The sequence below is a fragment of the Amblyomma americanum genome, chromosome 3, assembly GCF_052857255.1.
Source record: "Amblyomma americanum isolate KBUSLIRL-KWMA chromosome 3, ASM5285725v1, whole genome shotgun sequence".
Taxonomy (NCBI): domain Eukaryota; kingdom Metazoa; phylum Arthropoda; class Arachnida; order Ixodida; family Ixodidae; genus Amblyomma; species Amblyomma americanum.
The window spans coordinates 114,265,532-114,288,366 of NC_135499.1; the positions used below are offsets into that span (position 1 = coordinate 114,265,532).

The 22,835-nt window shown below is 43.1% G+C and overlaps 2 long non-coding RNA genes across 3 annotated transcripts; both read left to right on the plus strand.

Moving 5' to 3' along the window:
* Positions 1–322: 322 nt before the first annotated feature.
* Positions 323–1,872, plus strand: LOC144123243 (uncharacterized). 2 transcript variants are annotated; one of them, XR_013313054.1, is made up of 5 exons: positions 323–562; positions 633–695; positions 799–903; positions 1,502–1,597; positions 1,811–1,872. It is a non-coding gene; the product is annotated as an uncharacterized LOC144123243 (long non-coding RNA). The 2 variants fall into 2 exon arrangements; XR_013313055.1 differs by having other exon boundaries at positions 323–695.
* A 4,119-nt stretch (positions 1,873–5,991) lies between these two features.
* LOC144124825 (uncharacterized) lies at positions 5,992–7,964 on the plus strand. Its single transcript, XR_013313284.1, has 3 exons — positions 5,992–6,052; positions 6,151–6,401; positions 6,461–7,964. It is a non-coding gene; the product is annotated as an uncharacterized LOC144124825 (long non-coding RNA).
* The last annotated feature ends 14,871 nt before the right edge of the window (positions 7,965–22,835 follow it).

Below are 22,835 nucleotides of genomic sequence, written 5' to 3' on the forward strand. Positions count from 1 at the left end.
TTTTTCCGAAAAAGCAGGAGTGATAATAGACGGGTTTTAATTCCAAGAGCACACCAATGGCGCTCGACGAGGAGCCTGAACAGGGATTCTGATACTGGTGCTGAAGATGCAGTTGCAGTACAGAAGTGGAATTAAGGACCGGGGGCTATGCCTTCCTCGCAATGAATTTCTTGTCAGTTCATTTCGCTCTTTTTCGTCTAAAGCAAATGCGGTTACAAGTGGAAAATTTGTCGCCTTCAAGCAGGAAAGTTTCCTTTAAAATTCTCGTATTGGCACTCATTTCGTGTACGACAACAGTGTACTGTACAAAAAGAACCTACTCGCAGCAGTCACCAACTCTGGCTGCTCTAGTCTCTCCTTTCCAAGCTGTGCAAGCACCCCTTATCAGTTCGGGAGTAACCACATTTTTGTTAAAATTTCCAGGAGCATTTTACAGCAGAACAGTTTGAGCCTGTGATTCTCCTCAAGCACGGCATAAAGAAGCTGAAGCCCACTGCTGTGCCTTCGCTGTTTTGCCATCAACCCCACAAAACTGGAAGAAAGTTACCAGTGTCATGCAATGGTATGATTAGTGCATTGTAGTCTGTGCTCTTTCCTCATATATGTAACAGTTCCATTGCTCTAACACACAGAGAAGCATGGTGGTGGTGATGAGACAACTGCAGAAGGTGGAAAAGAAAGCACCCGACCCGAAGGCATGTTCTGAAACTCCGTACTCGCATATCAAGAACTTAGAATTCAGTGATCGAGCCTGGCTTATTTTTGAGTAAACATAAGTCCTCACTACTGTAACTGCAGATGGATTTCCAAGCAGCTTGCCTCACAACAGCCCCCCCTTGTCACCTCGTGCACAGGAGGGAATCCGTCAACCCCTTGCGCTGCTGGCCACATCATCAGTGCAAGGTATTTTAGCCTTTACTACAAAGCTTTACATGAACATAAATCTGTTCCTCGCTGACTACATTGACCGGGGCACAAATTGCAGTGGCACCCATAATCAAAAGTGGTAGGTCAATTTACAGCATGAGAAATATACTTGTAATGTACAGCATGCCGTGCACTTCACGTCTCATGAAACTAGCAAGAAACTATAGCGCAGAGTAGACAGGACACAGAAGAAATGATCAAAACAACACGAGCGCTTCACTACAGCGCTCGTGTTGTTTTGATTGTTTCTTCTGTGTCCTGTCTACTCTGCGCTATAGTCTCTTGCTTGATCGTGAACCAAGAGGCCCAAAAAGCCACGCTCATGAAACTATGTTACTAAGGGCAGTTCAGTTAACACTTGATCGGTGTGCACGTATATCTTAAGTATATAGTCAGGATCCACTTTCTTTACATCACATACTACTGCTGATTTCATGGCCTAGCCTCCGAGTTTTGTTTCTAGCAATTACTATTAAATACAGTCACAACTCTAAAATTTAATCTGAAACACATTTCTGTAATTGAAGTCCTCTGGAAAGCATCGCTTTGCTGTTTTCTCATACACAACTTTCAGTGCCTGCTACCCCGAAACCTCTTCCTGGCCAGTCGCTGCTGAGGCCCAAGGCAGCAGCTCCAGCACTTGGTCTGAGCCAGCAATTCGAGCTTGCAGGTGAGATCTTATTGAATGGTGGTTGCATGTGTTCCTCATAATGTTAATGTCAGGGATGATTTGTGCGGATGCTTGTAGCTTTGGGTCAGGCGTTAAAATACAAGCACTAACAGCTGGCGTTATGGTAACAACCCCTAACAAATCAGCATGACATGCCAGTGCGTGAAGTCGCCTGGAAGCTTTCAGTGACTGTTTTCCGCACACAACTTTCAGTGCCTGCTACCCCGAAACTTCTTCCTGGCCAGTCGCAGGTGAGGCCCAAGTCAGCAGCTCCAGCACTTGGTCTGAGCCCGCAATTCGAGCTTGCAGGTGAGATCTTATTGAATGGTGGTTGCATGTGTTCCTCATAATGTTAATGTCAGGGATGATTTGTGCGGATGCTTGTAGCTTTGGGTCAGGCGTTAAAATACCAGCACTAACAGCTGGCGTTATGGTAACAACCCCTGACCCATCAGCATGACATGTCAGTGCGTGAAGTCTCCTGGAAGCTTTCAGTGACTGTTTTCCGCACACAACTTTCAGTGCCTGCTACCCCGAAACCTCTTCCTGGCCAGTCGCTGCTGAAGCCCAAGGCAGCAATTCCAGCCGTGCGTAGCCAGCATTTCGATCTTGCAGGTGAGCTCACATATGAATGATGGTTGTATGTATAGCTCACTACAGTAAAGGAGTGGATAGGCCACGTGGGTCACAGAATGAAGTAACTTTTTAAGGCATGCTGTTGGCAACACTGCAAAAATAAGACTGCAAACGTTCGCTACAAGCTAATGTATGGAAAACTTATTATAAAGGCAAAAAATTTGCGACAGTTAGAATACTCCGTAATGCAAAATTTAAATGCAGCTGTTCAGGTGCATCGATTTTGCGATATATTGTGACAATTTGACACATTTATGCATGTATATATGTATGGGTAAGAGAGTTCAACAGGATACCGGCAAGCAATTTCAGGAGACGAAAGATCTGATTGATCACGCTTTGAGTAATTTATTATCCCTTCCAGAGGCCGGCGTCCTTGAAATAGAAATCACAGATCATTTCCCGATTTTCATGCGCTTTCCTAGTACAACTCAAAACCATATAAAAACGATATACAGTAAGATTGTCTTGGATAAAGAAAATTTCTTGACTGCAGTGGCTGAGGCTGACTGGCAGTCGATTATGTTTTTGCATGATCCACAAGAAGCTTATTTGCAGTTTTTATCACTTCTGACCTCATTACTTCATTCTCACTCAGAAATAAGAAAGTGCAAAAAACAACTAGCCTCGCCACAGCACCCTTGGCTCACAGAGAGTCTTCTTAAGGCTATGCGCAAAAAAGGAAATTTGTACAAAAAAGTCAACCTTTCAACCTTAAACTTTTTGCTCGTTACAAGAAATATAAGAATACCTTGACTGCATTATTAAAAACAGCTAAAAGGACCTATTATCAACAAAAATTTCATGAGTGTGGCAACAATATGCAGAAAAAGTGGGAAAGAGTTAATTCATTCTTAGGAAGAAACGCTGAGTGCAAAGATATAACTTTGATCCAACATAACGGTGTCGAGTACAGTAACGCATAAGAAATTGCAACTGCTTTTAAGTGTTTCTTTAATGAGAGCAACAAGCCTCCTAAGGAAGCTCTCCAACCTCTTTTATCCAGTCGCCTCCCCCACTCTTTCTTTCTCTTTCCAACCACACCACAGGAAATAATTGACATTATCCGTAATTTGAAAATAACAAGTCCTGGCGTTGATAATATACATCCTGTTCATATAAAGATGATTGCACATCTAATTAGTGGCGTCCTATCACATATTGTGAACCTGATGTTTAAATCTGGTATGTTTCCACATGAACTAAAGCGTGGAAAGATTATTCCGGTCTTTAAGAAGGGTGACAGTATTTTAATGACAAATTATCGTCCAATTTGCATTCTTTCTTGTCTCAACAAAGTAATTGAGAATCTAATTGCGAATCGTCTCGTCAAATATTTGGATAAATTCAATATATTATCGCAATGTCAGTATGGTTTTCGTTCTGGGTATTCTACAAAACTTGCTCTTATAACTGTTACTGACAAATTAAGAATTGCCATTGATGAAGGAAAATTTGCAGGAGCCGTCTTTATAGACTTGTCAAAAGCTTTTGACACCATTAATCATCCAATTTTATTCACTAGGTTAGAAGAAATTGGTATTTCCGGCCCCCCGTTATTATTGCTACAAAATTACTTGCAAAATAGTTCACAAACTGTCACTATTTCAAAAGTCTACTCTGATGTGTTTACGAACTTGGGCGTACCACAAGGTTCTATTCTGGTTCCCCTCTTATTTTTAATTTATATTAATACCTTACCAAAGTGCTTCGGTTCCTCCAACTGCATATTATATGCTGATGACACCACAATTTACAACTCAGATGCAAGCGTTACTAATCTCGTATCAAAATTTAATCATGACCTGGACAACCTTCTATCTTGGTGCAATCAAAACAGTTTAACCATCAATTCCAGTAAAACGAAGTTTGTTGTTTTCAGCTCACATCAACGCTAAAGCCCCTCCATATCAACGCCAGTCACTTTCCATTCCTCCTGTCTCAATTGGTCAACATCTCATAGAGGCTAGCGAGTTCGCATTATTTCTGGAAGTGTATTTGGACAGTAATCTGAAGTTTCATAAACACATTACCAATATAAAGAAGACAATGGCATACGGTTTGAGAATCCTTATTAAAGCCTGTCCATACTTTTCTAACAGCACACTAACATCCTTATATTACGCATTTATACACCCACACATCAGTTACTGTATAGTATGCTGGGGAACCACATATGCTACTCATCTTAAATCATTGCAGATAATTCAAAATCAAGCCATTCGTATATTTACCTATAGTTCTTATTACATCGATGCAGCACTTATTCTTCAAGATAATAACATCCTCTCCGTATCACAGCAGGTTAGATACTCTCTTGGCATTGTCATGTACAAACTTCTCAACAATATAATTTTTCTTCCTCTCATACCACAGTGTTATCTTGTAAACGACAACATAACCCGGTTTGCACTCAATAACAATATGGTCCTGCCTAAAGTATGCACCAATTACGGGAAAAAGGCAATTCATTTCTCGTTAGTTACTGTCTGGAACACTATACCATTAGAACTAAAAAATATTCATTCAATCTTCAACTTTAAAGCACACTTTAAACAAGCAATTCTTAGCTAAGAGCCCTCATTGTGATTAATTCGTTTCCTTTTCTTCTTACATGTATTTTGCACTGCCTCCTAACCTTCGTTATTATTCAGTATAGTATATAATTCAGTATGTTTCCTGGACTTTTGTAATAGCTTTTTAATAGTGTTTATTTCTCACCTATGTGTCTCCTTTAAGTTGTACCCCATATGTATATATTCAATTTCTCATATGCATCTGGTCTGTCGCACCTGTTAAATGTTTTACACGATGTATTTGATTAGGAGGTCCCATTACAGTTTTTGACTTCGGGACCTCCTTCTGTATGATATACTGTACGTATGTACAATATTAACAAATAAAGACTGATTCTGATTCTGAAGAAACATTAAAGCATGAGGGGGCCTAATCCTACAAACAGAATAGAATTAGCAGAGCAATCAAAGTTAATAAATAGGCGCAAGATAGCCGACATAAGTAAGTTTAATACGGAGAGAATTGAGCATGCTCTAAAGAACGGAGGTAGCCTAAAAGCAGTGAATAGGAAACTAGACACTAGGCAGAGGTAAAAACCACATATACAAGACATATATAGACAAGGAGGGCAATGTCTTAAGCAATATGGATAAAATGGTTAACGTAGTCAGAGTTCTACACAAATCTATACAGTAGCCGATGTAATCAGAACGTTAATGAGAGAGACAGTAGTGCACAGCAATGCGTCATCCTGCCAGTAACGAAAGAGGAAGTAAAAAAAGCCTTAGGTGCAATGCAAAGGGCAAAAGCAGCTGGGGAGGATCAGGTAAAAGCAGATCTGTTGAAAGACGGAGGGGAGATTGTGCTAGAAAAAGTGGCCACCTTCTATACGCAATGCCTTATGACCTCGACCGCACCAGAAGCTTGGAAGAACGCAAATATGAGAAACGGGACCTTCCAGCTCATGACACAGTTAGTACAGCGATAGGTCCATATGTACTACATTGAGTACCTGCAGGTTTGAGACATGATCAAGTGCAGCGTGTTGCCGGAGTGTACACTTGGTATGGCAGACACATCTACTGCAATGAATTGGCAAGCACTGTGAGCGAAAATAACGTATCTCAACCCAGTGAGCTGTCAACTACGGGGTCATGGGCGCTGACCCAGCTCGTATCTGTTTGTTTGCAGGAGCAGACTGTGATGCCCTATAGGATGAGGTCAGAAACCTTAAACGAAAGCTGTCGTTATCACAGCGAAAAGTTTCTTCATTGGAAAATGAAAACAAGAATCTCAGACAAGGTAACCTGTGCTTTTATTTACCAGAAAACACTGCTGGTTAAAGCTTACTTCCATGTAACAAAAACATGTATTTTCACGACATTGTATTGTACATGCAGGTATTTCAGACTACCTGAATGATGACCAGGTGACCTGCTTACAAAAAGCTACTATGCGAGGTTCAGCTTGGAGCTCTCAAAGTATTGCGAAGGCGCTCAAGCTGAAACTTGCTTGCCGGTCACAGGGATACAGTGTGGCGCGAGAACTTGGGATTCCACTCCCTTCTAAACGTACCTTGCAGCGCAAAATAGAGGGATTCAAGTTTGTCCCAGGAATACTGTCAGAGGTCATCGATCTCCTCAGAGCCAAGGTATGTGCCTTGTTTGTGAATATCCGGGACACACTCTTAATTTTTTTTCTGCTTCATAGATGGGCCAACTTTCAGGGCAGGAATGTCATGCAGTTCTGATGTATGATGAAATGCAACTAACTAAAAGCCTGGACTTCGACTCATCAACCAACATGCTGCTCGGGAGGCCATCTGTACCACTGGCCAACAGCGCACTGCCTGAGTCCTGCTATGCAGCACATGCTCTTGTGTTTATGTTAGGAGGCATTTCCACCCGATGGAAACAAACTGTGGCATACGAATTCACCGGCCACTCCTTTCATGCACAGACTGTGAAGGAAAAGATCAATGCCATAATCTGCGCGTGCGAAGGTGTTGGTGTGAGGGTTCATGCTGTCGTCAGCGACATGGGGCCTTGCAACCAGGCTATTTGGAGGTTGTATGGGATAGGTATAACAAAGAACTCAAAGCGAGACTGCTATGTGCCACATCCGAGTGATGCATCTAGACGTCTCTACTTTCTTGCCGATGCACCTCACCTCTTGAAGAACATTAGAGGCCATATCACTAAAGGGCACAAGATATACCTCCCAGCTGATGTGGTACAGAAGAACAATCTTCCCACAGCCGAGGTTTCCATTGAGTATGTCGAACAACTGATAGAATTGGAAGCGGAGAGCGAGTTTCGGCTTGCTCCAAAACTAAAAAAGAAGTGCCTTAATCCAGGGCACTACGAAAAAATGAAAGTTGGCCCAGCGTACACATTGCTAAACCACGACCCAGCCGCTGCAATTTATTACCACTCAAAACATGGGAACCTAGACAAAGAGGCAGAAACAACCGCCTGGTTTATAGATAAGGTCTATAGCTGGTTTTCCTTAATTACATCCAGAACAAAAAACCAGGCTGAGAGACATTTGGGTTTGCAAGGAGAGTTGTTCTTCTTAGAGGTCATCAGACTTTTTGAGGGGTTGAAGATATCTGCTTATGATGGCTCATGGAAACCGGTGCAGACAGGTATTATTCTCACAACCATGTCAGCAATGCAGCTTCAAGAGCATCTGGTGGTGAAGGAGAAGTTTCTGTTTGTTTTGCTGTCGCGTTTTGGGCAGGAAGCACTAGAAAACTTTTTTGCTACGCTCAGAATGAAGAATGCTGTTCCTTCACCACGAGAGTTTAAATTTGCATTGCGCAGTGCTACGCTTTCTCAATTTCTGCGTCCTAACCCCAGAGGCAGCTATGCATGTTCGGATGGTGAGGCACTGGTAGGGGTTTCAGACAGAGCCGAACAAGCCTGCTCTGGTGTCATACTACACCCTACAACGGACTCCTTGGAGGTAATGGATGTTGAGGAGGGTTTTATGTACATATGTGGCTATGCAGTTAGCCAGGTGAAGAAGAACTTTAAGACATGCCATGATTGTGCTGCAGCCATCACAGGTAGCAGTCTGAACCTCCCTGAAAACAGCTGGTTACGTGTCAAGTCTTTTGTGCCTGGTAGCATGCCCCTTGTATCCCCATCAAAGGCAGCACTTGAATTGTTCAAGTTTTGTGAAGCTGCCTTCATGTTGAATACTGAGAGCATCCTTAACAACACGGCTACACTGGAGCACATTAAGAAAGAAATTATGACACATGTATCTACAACAATACCATCTTGTCACAGTGTGCCCCAGAAGCTCGTGACCTGCTTCTTGAGAACCAGAGTCCATATTTTCTGCAAGAACAAAAATGAAACTATATCGAAACAACATGACTTGGGACCGAAATGTGGGAGCAAGAGCATTGGGATGCATCAGGCTGCCAGTGCAATAATGTGAAGGTCATCATCATCATCAGGCTAACTACACCGACTTCAGGGCAAAGGCTTCTCCCATGTCTCTCCAATTAACCCGGTCCTTTGCCAGATGCGCCTACCATATGCCTGGGAACTTCCTTATCTCAACCGCCCACCTAACCTTCTGCCGCCCCCTGCTACGTTTGCCTTCTCTTGGAATCTACTTCGTTACCCTTAAAAGAGCAGAAGAAAAGGTTTGCGCACAATATTATTATTATTAATTAGCGTCGAGCACCGGAACTACATGGCAGCATGGCTCGCCCGCTCTAACTCGAGCAGCACAATTGGCAAGGAGCTGGTCAAGCATTTTGTCACTGAGACCGCTTACTGGGCAGAGGTGTTGAAGCGCGTAGTTGTTGTAGTTAAGCTTCTAGCTGAACGCAGCCTAGCGTTCAGGGACAGTGAGGAGATTTTTGGTTCACCGAGAAATGGCAATTATATGGGAGTGCTTGAGGCCATTGCCAAGTTTGATTCCTTTCTAGAGGAGCACATGAAACGCTATGGGAACAAAGGAAAAGGTCACCCATGGTATCTGTCAAAAACCATTTGGGATGAATTTATCGACCATATCGCAAAGGCTGTCAAGGAACGTCTCGTTGACGAAGTGAAACATGCAAAATACTTGTCTTTAATTGTTGATTCGACTCCAGACCTTACTAGCGTTGATCAGCTGTCATTTGTTTTACGATACAGTTTAAATGGGAAAGTATACGAACGCTTTCTTGGATCTGTTCCAATTGAATCACATACCGACTTGTATCTTTTCGATGCCGTGATGTCCCTCTTGACGACCAATGGCATCTCAATTGATGACTGTAGGAGCCAAGCTTATGATAATGCGAGTAATGCGTCAGGAAAATACAAAGGACTGCAAGCTCAAATCAAACACCTGAACGAATTGGCAGTCTCCATTCCGTGTGCTGGTCATTCACAGAACTTAGTTCGCGCGTGTAGCGCTGACAGCTGCCTTGAGGCAGTCAAATTTTTCACTCTAATTCAGAGACTGTCTGTGTTCTTTGCTGCCTCACCTAAGCGATGGAGGTATCTTTTGGACAGCATGGGCACAACTGGCCAGCAGCTTGTTTTCAAAAGTTTCTCCGAGACCAGGTAGTCAAGACACGGTCAATCATGTAAGGCCGTTCTGAAAATTTTCAATGCAGTCTTGTGTTGCCTTGAAGCTATATTCAGGAACGAGGAAGAAAACGGGGACACTGGGAACGAAGCGCACGCTCTCTTCAAGAAAATTACAAAACTAGAGACTGCATTCATGGCGATTTTCTGCAGTGAAATCTTGGAGCGCTTTGACAAAACGAGCGTAGCACTTCAGAAACCAGGCCTAGACATTCCAACTGCTGTAGACCTGCAGAGCTCTCTAGAAGGCTTTGTTAATTCTTTGCGACCTCTCTTTGATACCTTCGAAGAGAGAGCACGCACGCGATGTACCAATCAATGTTATCTGGATGAGGGCAAACACATCGTTTTGAGTAAGCACCGGGACTGAAAAAGCGATAGTGCGCTACAAGGTAGAAAAACGTTTATCGTAGAGACCTCCACTGTTTTACTAGACAGTCTAGGCTCCGCTTTGCGAGTGCGAAAGGCTGCCTACACTGAACTCTGCGAAAGGTTCGGATTCTTAAAACCGGTGACAGAAGTTGGGAGCGAGGCCTCTCTGGCACAGCAGGCTGAGAAGTTGGTGAAAACCTACAAAACTGATTTGGAGCCAACATTTTGTGCTGAAATCGTTAAGTTTGTGAACTTTCTGCACAACTCTGTGTGCCAGCACACGAGTCCCCTGAGTATAATCAAGTTGCTACACGAAAGAAAGCTTATTGATGTGTTTCCGAACCTTGCTATTGCTTTGTGAATGTACTTCAGCATACCCGTGGCAAACTGCGAGACCGGATGATCGCTTTCCAAGTTGTCGCTGATAAAAAATCGCCTTCTTTCGAGCCTCCTTGACGACAAGGTGAACTCGCTTGCTATCATGTCCACTGAAAGTGACCTCCTCTGCGATCTATCCTTCGAACAGACTATATCTGATTTCGCCAAAGCGAAGGCGCGAAAGATGCCATTTTAAAAGAGGATTGTTTGCGCTATAGTACATGAATAGTTCCAATAAGTTCGTTGTGTCGCCTCCCAGCCTGCACGTTGCCAATGAAAAGCTGAGAAGTGTAATTCAAGATATTCAAATCTCCGTTGTTCGTCTTGTTTGTTCTTCTTGTGATATTTAGCGTGTTTATAAAGAACTGTATTTTTGTTGTTTTTGCTAGTGCCACGTTTATTTGGTGTCGTCCTTGCTTGTCTTACCTTTAAAGAAAATATTTTCAAATAGTGTTTTTTAATTACAGTTCCTAAATTTTCAACTGTATTCTAGTGCATTTTTATGGTGTTTGTATTGCCTTAAGTATTATATATATCTATTGCATATTTATAGAATAACACGTATAACGATGGGCCCAGGGTCTTCATTTTTCTTAATCCGGCCCTGGTATTCCTTTAACACTTCCAGTACCATGCTCGTAATTGTGAACTGCTGTTCCCTTGCTATGCTGGTGAGCATTACTTTGGTTTTCTGCATGTTAATTTTGAGACCAACCATTCTGATTTGCCTGTCTAAATCATTGACCATGCTTTGCAATTTATTTCGCGAGTGACTCAGCAAAGCAATGTCATCAGCGAATTACAGATTATTAAGGTATTCTCCATTAACGCTTATCCCCAACTGTTCCCAATTGGGCCTCGGAATACCTCATGTAATCAGGTAGTGAATTGATTCAGGGAGTGCATTAAAATTGCTATTGTTTGAGGGAAGAAACTGTGCTTGAATGCGTTTGTTTTAGGAAAAAGGGGCTGTAAGGAGTGCTCCTTGCTATGGCGGGTCCTTCGAGCAGTGGAGTTCCTGAGGAATGAAGGGGGATAAATGCTGAGCATACCTGCAATAATTTTATGAAGGAAAGAAATACGGTGAAGTTTTCTGTGTGTACGGAACAACGGAATGTTATTGTCTTTCATGAGCTGTGTTGGGGAGTCAGAACTTCTATATTTATTAAAAATGAAACGTACTGCCTTCCTCTGGATGAGGTCTAGTTGATAGATATGTTTCTTGGTGTGCGGGTCCAAAATTTCAGAAGAATGTTCAAGTTTGGACCTGACAAAAGTTGTGTAAGCCAAATGCTTAATATTTTTAGGAGCATGTTTTAATTTACGTCTCAAGAAACAAGGCTTAGAGAATACTGCTGAACAGATCTCAGAAATACGAGTGCCCCAGGTTAATTGGTTAAGAGCAATTCCTAGATATTTATTTTGTGAGACCTCTCTAATGTGGCTCTAATGCATCTGTAAAGCTGTTGTCGCATTTTTTTTAACTGTTAATGTCTTGATGTATTTTGTTACTGTTGCTGCTTGTGTTGTTTGGATGCCTGTACTTTTTTCATTGTACTCACTCCTGCTTCGAGTCAACCTACTCTGCAATATAGTTTAATAAATAAAACACAGACAGTCACACTGGTCGAAGGGTATTTGGATTGTAAATGCCTTTGACGGTCATTTGCAGCTTTTTTCTTGAGCTGTATGTCACTACAGTTATTTCTAAGCTTCTTGCTGTCATGTTGAACTTCAAATTTAAGTTTGTGGGAATTATTAAATGATGGAAAATACAAGATGTGTACTGTATTATTTGCATGCTGGTTCTGATTGAGGTTTTTGCCCGTGTGTAAGCAACAGTTATTTTAAGTTGTGTATGCCGTGCCCTACTACTTCAGTTCTGCACGATCGTACCCCCTTAATATGGAAGCTACGTTTCCTAAGAAAAACTGTCCATAAAGCGGTTGTGCATAATAATTCATGTAGAAGAACAGTTATTCAGAAAGAGAAACTTCCTGATGTACATTTTTTGTACATGGTGGGGCACGGTAAAGTGAAAACTGGACAAAATCTTCAAGACCATTAGCAGAAATGCATCACCCCGATTTCAGTTACCTGTAAAACAATCTAGTGCTGTTCGAAGCACCTAATGGCCTATAAGAGTTGACTGCTTCTCGTCGTGTGATGTACCTCCTACTATGCCTGTTAACCTCCCATGAGCTGCTAGTGCCTATCTGTGGATGCGCTGTTGGGCAAGTTTGTTCAGTACGATGGATAGGTTCCGCAAAAGGGGTGTTAACAAGTGATGGCAAGATGGGCTGAGCGGAAATTTGACTTTATTCGAGGAGCAAGCACATTTAAATATTTTTGCCAGTAGAGGATCAAAAGGGTATGAAAATCAGATAGGAAAAAGTGGGGTAGAGGGGACTGTCATCACTGTGTGTGAGAAAATGTTTTTCACTGTTATAGTCTGATGTGTCACTGACACATTCTGTTGCCTTCTTTTTTCATAAAATATGCTTCCTTGCGCTTTATTTCACTTGCGCAGAATCTTTCTCCTGCCAGTAGAGGCTTTCATTTGAGTGCCAGGCAATGCGTCGGTAGGTGCGTTGCTCCTGGTCTCTAATTGACCTCTCATGCTCACTAAAGCCCCTCCATGACGGAGGGGCTTTAATGCTCACCAATGCAAACACTGATACAGCAACCTATCTGTCTTGACGAGGACACATTCGCCCGTGTGACAAGTCTTTGTCGAAACGTTGGCTAACACCAGAGGCTTCCCCTCAACACTTGTTCATTTGCTTTGTGCTCTGAGCATTCCACCTTCCAGCTCTTTCCCTACTATGTAGACTTTGGCACATGACAGGGAGATATGATGTACTACGTCAGCATGGCAGTATACATGGGGTTCTTGCTCACCGCAGCCTTTTTGTGCTTTTTTACCTTCTTGCGCTAGCCATCTATCCATTATACCTCTCTGTACTCTGGCGGTAGATGGCTACTGAATGCAGCTTTCAACAAAGCACAAGCTACACAGAGGGTTTTCCACGTATTCATTCATGAAATACTGCAAATGGCAAAGCCTGTCGTCTGGGCAGCTTGGCACTTAAAAAGCATGAAACCACAAAATAAAAGGCCATCATTAAAATGCTTACATCGCGTTTGCATTGCATTCCGATAGTGTACAGCTCTCAAGTTACAAGAAAAAAAAACATCCAGTTCGGGCAGTGGAGAATTTGTTCTCATCGCTGTCCATTAATGCGACGAATGTACGAGCGCTAATGGGCTTTGTGCATTTTTAGACGGTTCACTGTCCAGATAGCGAGTTTCAATATTAACGAGGTGCAAATACATTAACGAAGTGGCCTTCATAAAAAGTGTCTATAATTTAAATCAGCGTAATTAATGGGGGTCGTATTAACCGAGCATGACTGGTTATCACGAAAGCAAGGCGCCAGCAAAAAGCACAATATCGTGTGAAGTCTTTCAAATGCACTTTTCTTTCTGTGCCACTTACAATACGTTGCCCCTTTAGAGTTCACTTTCCAATACATCACTACTCAAAATACATCAGTATTGTAGCGCTCAACATGCGAGCAGCCGAGGATCATGCGAAACAAACGCGCAGGGCTTCCTAGGTGCATCACTTCTGCGTCAGCAGCACATCGACCTAAATATGAGATTGATAGACGGGACACAATGCAGCCTGCCCTCACATGGCTGCGGGGCAGCACAGGGCCAGTGATATGAGCTACTGGTTAAATACGTTTTGCTGTCGTAGCTGAAACAAATTTTTAACACCGATGTAGCCGCATCAAAACAGCTGGCAGACAAGGCAAAAAAAAGTGCTCCCGTTCGGACATCGCGCACATCGTTTTTCCGAGACGTTGATCTAGTGAATATAAATCTGTGATGCACGCACATAATTCGAAAGCACCGGTGTTTGCGAGGTGCGAAAGCGTCCCACGGCATCAACAAGCAGCGGCTCCGATCCCTGTCCCTCGGCGTCGGTCAACTTCGTGGCTTGAACGCTCAGAAATTTCGACGCTCTTCCCACAGTGTAATCATCGTATGCGGACACAAACCACTAGCGCGATGTGCCTCTTTTTCCGACACTGTTTAAAAAAATATCACCAAAACAGCAATACGACGATGGATGAAAACAGCAGCGATGCAACGCAGCCACAGCCTCCAAGCACAACATCGCACCGAGAACCGAAAAACAAAATGGCAGCGCTTCCGTTCTAGATCGGAAGTCGGAAGTCTGTGTGAGAAGGAAGAGCCGTGGGGGAGGGGAAGTTGGCGGTACTTAAACTGGTCGGAAAAAAACGTCATGGAGGGGCTTTAGGTGACTCGTCCTACGCCACAATCTCCTACTACAAAGCGTGCTAATAAGACCGATTCTATGCGTCTAAAGCGCCTGGCGGAGCGCGAAGAACAGGGTGAGACGATTAGGCCTGCACCACTGTCGCTTTCGACGAGGCGAGTCTGAAACACTGAACTAAAGCGTCTACACTGCTAGGCACAACGCGAGGAGTGAGGTAAAACGAGTACGCATACGCCACAGTCCCCGACAAGACGAGCCAAGAAGACCGAATCCATGCGTCTCAAGCGCCAGGCAGACGCGCAGTAACGGGGTATCGAGAACGACACAAAGCGCCGGCGGCATGATGAGGCCCACCACTCCTCCGTGAACTTGTTGCAATTTTGCGACAACTGTTCTCTACCCTGTAAATGCATTCATGAACTATTAAAGAATGGTTGGTACATGTGAATCAAAAATATTGGAAAAAAGGGACACAAATGTGCTTCTTGCTTGGCAGTCCGGCGGAGTACGTGAGCGCGGAATAACGCTGTTTCTTCGCTTGTGTAGGGCCCAGATTGCCGTCCCCAGCTGCTTCGCTGGCCGTTTCCTCGCTTCGGATGCTTCCATCATCGACGCCGTTATCATCATAGCGTAGAACAAAATTCCATGTGAATGCTCATGGCTACATGGGGCACGCTACAAGTGCGTCATCCAGGAGGCAGCCAATCCGGGCCGACGACACCGGGCAAAGAAGCCTAACAAGCCACCGCAGCTTGTCAACGGCTTGTCAACGAGTGCAGTCCGGCAGTGTACGTGAGCGCTAAATAACGGTTTCTTCGCCTGTTTAGGTAAGAGCGGCCTTTCATAAGTTTTTTACTGTGTGTTAAATTCTGTTCCGCCGGACAGCACAGCTTTATATTCACAATGTCTAAAAGTGATTGCCTCCCGTGTCTCAAAGCTTTTACGCCTGATAGCCAGAGTGTTCGCTGCAGCGATTGTGATAACCCTTATCCCACTGGCAAATGTTCAGGCGTCACAAAGACTGACCTGAAAAGCCTGTAAGCAGAAGCAATCCGTAGTTGGCTATGTTCCACGTGCGCTAAACGCAAAACACGTATGACGAACACTGAAAGCGAGCCTTGCTCCGAGCGTAGAAACGCGACGGCAGATTGTGATCAACCTTCTTTGACTGACGTCATGTCAAAGCTAGACATTGTCCTGTGCCGTTTAGGTGAACTTGAAAAAGAAAACAGGAGGAGCAACTGGCTAAACATGATACCACTAATGAAAATTTTCAAAAAGCAAGGAATGACGATGCTGTGAATAGAATAATCGCTCGATTTACTCTTCTAAATATGATGAAGTGCTTGAAAGTCTCAAATCACAGAAGCAAGACGCAAAATAACTAAAGAAAAAGCTACTGATATGGAGGCTCAACTGCTAGTAAAGGACACTGGGCTTTCTCAGCTGGAAATGGAGGTGAATAGATTGGAATCCTAGAAGAAATCAGGATTAGGCGAGTTGGTGGTGATCCATCGTATTAAAAAAACAGCGCTAAAACACACACACGGAGGACGAGACGAGACACACGGAAGGCGCTGATACTTACAACTGAATTTTATTCGATAGTAAGAAGTCCATTTATACAATACACACACACATGTAAGGTTGTTTCGTCAAAGCGCCTTCCGTGTGTCTCGTCTCGTCCTCTGTGTTTTTTAGCGCGGTTTTTTATTACGATGGATTGGAATCGTATTCAAGACGTAGTAATTAGGAGATACACGGTGTCAGGTACAACGAGAACGAAGACTTGAGAACAGTAATAGGTTCAATTGCATGTAGACTTGAACTCCCCATTCCCAGCAATGAGGAAATCGAAACAGTGCACTGTAGGGTCAAAGAGAAAGCAGTTGCTGAGGCTCCCACACTAGTGCGTTTCACCAGGAGGGAAACAAGAGAAAAGTGGCTTGCGAAACGGACCACACTCAAGGATGAGAACATTTACAACAAAGAAAATCTAATCAAAGCGCCTCGCAACTGAAGAACTGTACAAATATGTTTGGGTGCGAAACGGTCGTATATCTGTAAAGAATATTGAAGGCGCCCCTGTTATTCTTGTTGAAAACGAAGCGGATTTGCGCAAGATAATGTGATGACTGCGATTGTGCGTTCAATTTGTGAATGGATGGCGAAACGCCGAGAATTTATATCGGTTCAACCCTGCATAAGTTATGATGTTATCCATGCAAATATGAGAAGCCTTCACAAACATTGGGACATGTTGCAAATGTACCTGGGTAATTCTTTAGCTGCTCTAGATGTCATAGCATTTACCGATATCAATATCAGTGATTTTTAATCACCTCTTTGCAATATACACAACTATCAATCATATGCCTTATGCAGGGAGGACATCGTGGTGGAGGAGTGCTAGATTTTGTTAAAAACGCTTGGTTTTGTGAACGCTTGAAAGTTGATTTTGATGAAGCAGAAATTACAGCTCTTAATCTTACAAACCGCGATGATGAATTGCTAATTTGTGTTCTCTACAGACATCCTGGGGAAAATATTGTAGTTTCTTTAGAGGAGCTGGCTACTTTCCTTAAAAATATGGAGTAAACAAACGTGTGATTCTTGCTGGAGATTTCAATATTGGCATTTCAGTAACTGACAAAGTAGGCATAAGCGAATATTTAACGTTGATGGCTAGTTTTGGTTTGGAGAATAAAACTCAAGAGCTCCACGCGAATTTACTGGCAATAGATTAACACAGACATGCATTGACCATATCAGTACAACCGTGATGTAACAGGAGACGTTAGGCTGTATTATCAAAGAAAAAGGCGCTGATCATTATTTTAGTCCTCTTACGCTGCTAAAAAATAGCGGCGCAGGAGCAACCTGCGGAAAGGCTTGTAATTAATAATGGCAAAGTAGATAAATTAAGCCTTTCGACTGGAATTCGCTGTTACTGCACAATCACATAGATGCTTATGAACTCGTTGTTGAGCAATTAAAATCAATTTATAAAGCCTCAAAAACTAAGGTCAGGATGAAACGTAGAAATAAGGGATGTCCTTGGATAAACAGAGAACTCATTGAATTATCCTATATTAAAAGTAAACTTTTAAGAAGGTGCAATGACTACCCACAAGACATTGCGCTAAGGGAAGAAGCCAGGCAGCTGCGGAATAAAATCGTCGCGAGAGTACGACTGGCGAAAAAAACAGTACCAACTAAATCAATTTTCGGCATCCAGTAAGGATGTAGAAAAAGAACATGGAACTTAGTGCAAAACACTATAGGAAAACCATCCAAGAAAAGCTTTGGTGATATCTTAGAACAAGCTTTTCCAGGTGAAAACAGTGTAGACTGGGCCACCGAATTCAATAAGCACTTAATCATAATAATAATAATTGGTTTTTTGGGGAAAGGAAATGGCGCAGTATCTGTCTCATATATCGTTGGACACCTGAACCACGCCGTAAGGGAAGGGATAAAGGAGAGAGTGAAAGAAGAAAGGAAGAAAGAGGTGCCGTAGTGGAGGGCTCCGGAATAATTTCGACCACCTGGGGATCTTTAACGTGCACTGACATCGCACAGCACACGGGCGCCTTTGCGTTTTTCCTCCATAAAAACGCAGCCGCCGCGGTCGGGTTCGAGCCCGGGAACTCCGGATCAGTAGTCGAATCTGTTTCCATGTTGTGTAAACAGCGAACGTCAATGAGGAAACTTACTGCTGCTACTTCGAACATCAGTTCAGCTTGCATGCCTGCTGTTACTAAGCTAGAATTACGGGGTGTTTTGAAAACAATGTCAATCACAAACTCACCAGGGTAGGATGGTGTTAGGATGAAGGATCTTTTAGTGCATTTTGACAGATTTAAAACCATATTACTTTATATTATCAACGAAACTTTCCCAACCGGACACATTCATAAGTGCATGAAAATAAGTTTAGTAAGATCACCGCACAAAAAAGGCTCCAATACAGCATTTAATAATTACAGCCCAATTGCGATCTTGTCCGCCATCGCTTGCATCACGAAGAAAATTGTACACGCCAGCATGACGTCCTTTTGTGACAAGTGCGATCTACTAAATGCCGCCCAGTATGGTTTCCGCAAAGGCAAAAGTACCATAAGCCTACTGGAAGATTTTCATGATTTAATCACATTGTCCTTAGACTTTTTATTGATTTGCAAAAAGCGTTGGATACTAATAAGCGCCATTTATTATTAGCTAAACTCGATCATTTTGGTTTCAGATGTTCTTACGTGGAGTTTTTTAAGAGCAAAATTTGCTGTTTGCTGATCGAGAACAATGTGTTCGAATAGGCGAATCATATAATGCAATGTTATACGTTTCAACGGGTGTTCCTCAAGGATCAGTTTTAGGACCCTTATTTATTATTTACGTCAATGACATGACCGAGCTTCCTTTAAACTTGCAGCTTTTTTTTACATGCAGATGACACTGCTCTAGTGATACCAAGTGAAACTGATGAAGAAGCATCCGGCAGGAAGCAATGGCATGTTAATTTTTTGATAGAATGGTTCAACGCTACTCAGATTTATACTGATATCTCAACAACCTGCCTTCTTTGTTTTCAAAATCCATGCAAAAAACTTCGAACATGCTCTAATCTGCATGACAGCAACTGTACAGGCGCGGCCAGAATAATACGGAGCACGCGACAGGCGACGCATCAAGCAGAAACTGCATCTATGCGCCACCTATCAACAAAAGAAACACTTGGCTCTCCGCACGCAGCGAGATTACCCGCCACCGAGCCCCAATCTTTGCTTCAGCCCTGGCGTAATCGTTGCTCGAAAGATGCTGAGCTGTTCCGACCAATTCCGCCAGGTGATGCCTTCCTCCAAGCGGGCCGAGTTTATTGTCGATGTCGCGCGCCGAGCGCCAAGCTGTGCTTTTGCTACGAAGCGCGCAGCCTTTCCTTCGCTGCAGGCACGCAGACTATACGTTAAGCAGTGATGCCGATAGGCCTGCGGCAAAAAAGTGGGTCCGTGCCCCGGCGCCTCTCAGCGCGTGCCGACACGAATAGTTCCCGACGCTCATGTTAGGTAGGGCGCATAAGCAGTTCTCCGCAGTTGTGCGACCGTTTCTGTGCTCTGTATTATTCTGGCCGCGCCGTACATGCTGCGCATGCCGACCTTTGGAACATGAATTGAGCTTCAAGTATCTTGGCATGACAGACGAAACTCTGTCATGGAACTATCCTACTCAAGAGCAAGCCAAGCGTTTCCGCCTGGTGTGTGTTTATATGTAAGCATTTCGATCTATTTGCGCTGTTCCGGTTAGAATAATGGTTTATAAAGGGTTGGCAGAGTTCATATTCCGATATTGGATAAAAATTTACTAAACATACTAAGCCGCATACTGTACAGAATTGCAACTACTAGCATGATAAAGCAGTAATAGCTAGTATGGAGCATTTTGAGATGGTGCCTGTACACAAGCAATTTATTTTTGGCATATTTCGTAAAAACTTCCACAGCTCATTTAAAATCGACAATATAGTACGGCCTCTCCGTCAGTCGGAAAAATACGTCATACCACGCATCTTCACTAATTACGAAAAACATTCGCAGCCATTATGTTCCCTATTACTTCAATAAGATACAAACCGCTCGTTTCTTCGATCGTGGTTGAATAATATTATTGAGTGAAGAATTTTTAATATTTTTTTTCCATGTTCGTTCTCAATTCGTGTATGAATGTGATAACGGTGGAATACTTTCTTGTACTGCACGTTTCTTGTACATGTGTTCGCTTTGCATCGCGGAAGCAATTTCTGAGCCTGTATTTGGTTCGAGCTCTTTTGTGTTTTTTTTTATTTTATTCACTGCTGAGACATGTACTTCATACCTTGGCTGCCCAGCCACGCACACAAACGATAACGCTTACGCGGGCTGGAGCATGTACTTAAGAATTAATGTGAATAAAAGATTATAATAAAGATTATTATTATTATTATTATTATTATTATTATTATTATTATTATTATTATTATTATTATTATTATTATTATTATTATTATTATTATTATTATTATTATTATTATTATTATTATTATCTGGAAGAGAACCTTGATCTTCATACGCCTACTAACGGAGAAGTTGTGGCTGTCCACCGTCTTCCGAGCAAAAATAAAACATCGCCGACGGTCTTGGTGAGGATCTCATCAGTAGCGGTTCGAGAACGCTGGTTTGCAGCGCGTGGCAAGCTTCGGGGACTTTTCCGAGTCGAAATCGTTGCCGGAGTTCTACTTCAATGAAAATCTGAGATGAACAGGAGGTTATATTTTGGCTGGCGAGGACGCAGGGAAGAAAAACGCCTATAAGTACGTTTGGGTTAGAGGCGGCAAAGTGTACGTAAAAAAGGATGAAGCAGCAACCCTCATCCGAGTTACCTCTGACTCTGACATAAACAAGATAAAATGAGTGACCTTTCTGTACCCAGCCAAATGTAATTTTCAGACTTTTCTGCCTTTAAAACGAACCTTGGGCGAAGCGAAGATTAGGAGTTCACATTGGTAATTTTTAATGTCCGTAGCCTTCGTAAATACTGGGGCCAATTCAAGATTGTAGCGCAAGATGCCACAGGCTTTGTCGACATCTTTGTTCTTATTGACATAAATTTGCATCTTCCTGTTTACATATGTTCAAAGTGAACGGCTACCGGCCCAGTTTTGTTAAGCGCCCTACACGCCGGGGAAGAGGGGTTGCTGTGTTCGTCAATGAAAAGTACGATGTTTGTCCCGTTGACAACAAATTTACAACTGCGGAATGCTTAGCTTTAGAAGTAAATCTGCTGCATGCATCTCTGACATTAATGGTCGTATATAGACCACCCTCTAACAGCGTAACTTGTTTCGTACTCGAACTTGAAGAGATACTTATTCAGCACAAAGGAGAGAAAGCTTTTGATACCATGAACCATAATGTTTTGTTACAGAAATTTCATCTGTTGGGCTTCCGAGGCTCCTTTTATGATATTCTCGAGAGTTGTCTGTAGGAACGCGCACAAGTTGTCAGATTAATCTGCCAAAACGAACATAGCAGGAGGCTGCCACTGATGGCAGGTGTACCCCAGGAGTCAATTTTATCTACATTGCTCTTTTATTTATATACAAATGACTTGAGTTCGATAGTATCTAACTTGTCAATTTTCTAGAACGCGAATGACCCAGTTTTGTTAGCAAAGCCCATTAATTATGAGACCGCGGTGATTTTGTTGCAGAAAAACATAAAGTGAATAAATGGTTTGCTGAGAACAGAATTTCTTTGAACACGAGGAAACCAAAGACTGTGTTTCAGAAATCGTTTAAGAACATCACTTATAGATAAGCCGGTATTTTGCATGAGCATGTTTCAGGTCACTCTCAACAGGTGCAATATGTAAACTCGTACAAATATCTGTGTGCGGTATTCGACGGCTGCTTATGATGGCATGAACACTTCGCTTACGTATGTTCGAAGCTTTGTAAGGTTTCATGTTACTTGTAAATGTCAAATCGTTGGCGCCTTTGGAAGTGAAACAAATTATGCAAGCGCTCCCGTAGAGTGCCTTTAGATATGGCATGACTGTTCATGCTTTGTGTCCTTCCCGTTGGCATGACCGTGTAAATAAGGAACGGCATCACCGTGCACTTAGCTAAGCTTCTTGGAAGGTGCAGTTATATTCGAAACGTCATTCCATTTTATCTCAATCATCTCAGTTATGATTCTTGTTCATTTTTGGTATGGAGTTAAAGAGGCTACGTTCATATTTTTGCTAACTTGTTGCAACAAGCCGTCGGAAACCAGTGAAATATATATGGAATCTCAATCTGGGTATGGAGACAGGTCCCAGCGAAAGCTATCCTGCTGCTACAAGTGAGAAGTCCAACGGATGCAAACCTCAGAGCGCAGAACAGAAAATCCGAATACGAATTAGGTACAGAAGCTGCTCAAAAAGGACAACACACATTGCCGCTTTGCCATGCTATGGTTGCTCTTGTCATCTGGACCACGTGCCCCTGGTGTACCCCTATACCACAAGTTCTCAAAGCGTCAGCCAGCACGGAACTGTACCTTTTGCAGTTTCGGAAGAGCTGTCTGAGCGGTTTGCGCTAGCAGTGCTTGTTCTTTGTATCTATCCTGCATGAAATCCGGGTACATGGGAGGCTTTTCGCCGTGCTGTGGCGAAGTGGAGCTTGACGGCGCAGTTGCGCGCCAGGTCGCGGGTCGCGGCCGCAGCGGGAGTTGGTGCCGCCGTTCGGCATGTTGGCCCGGAGGAGGTGCGCGTTGACGATCAGGCCGACATTGTCTCCTTTGAGGCACTGGCAAAATACCTACACCATAACCAGGACCTGCCGGCTGTGGTTAGGCCACTTGTCAGATGAGCGCTGAATACAGTTTGCAAAACGTCCATTTCTTTACGTCCA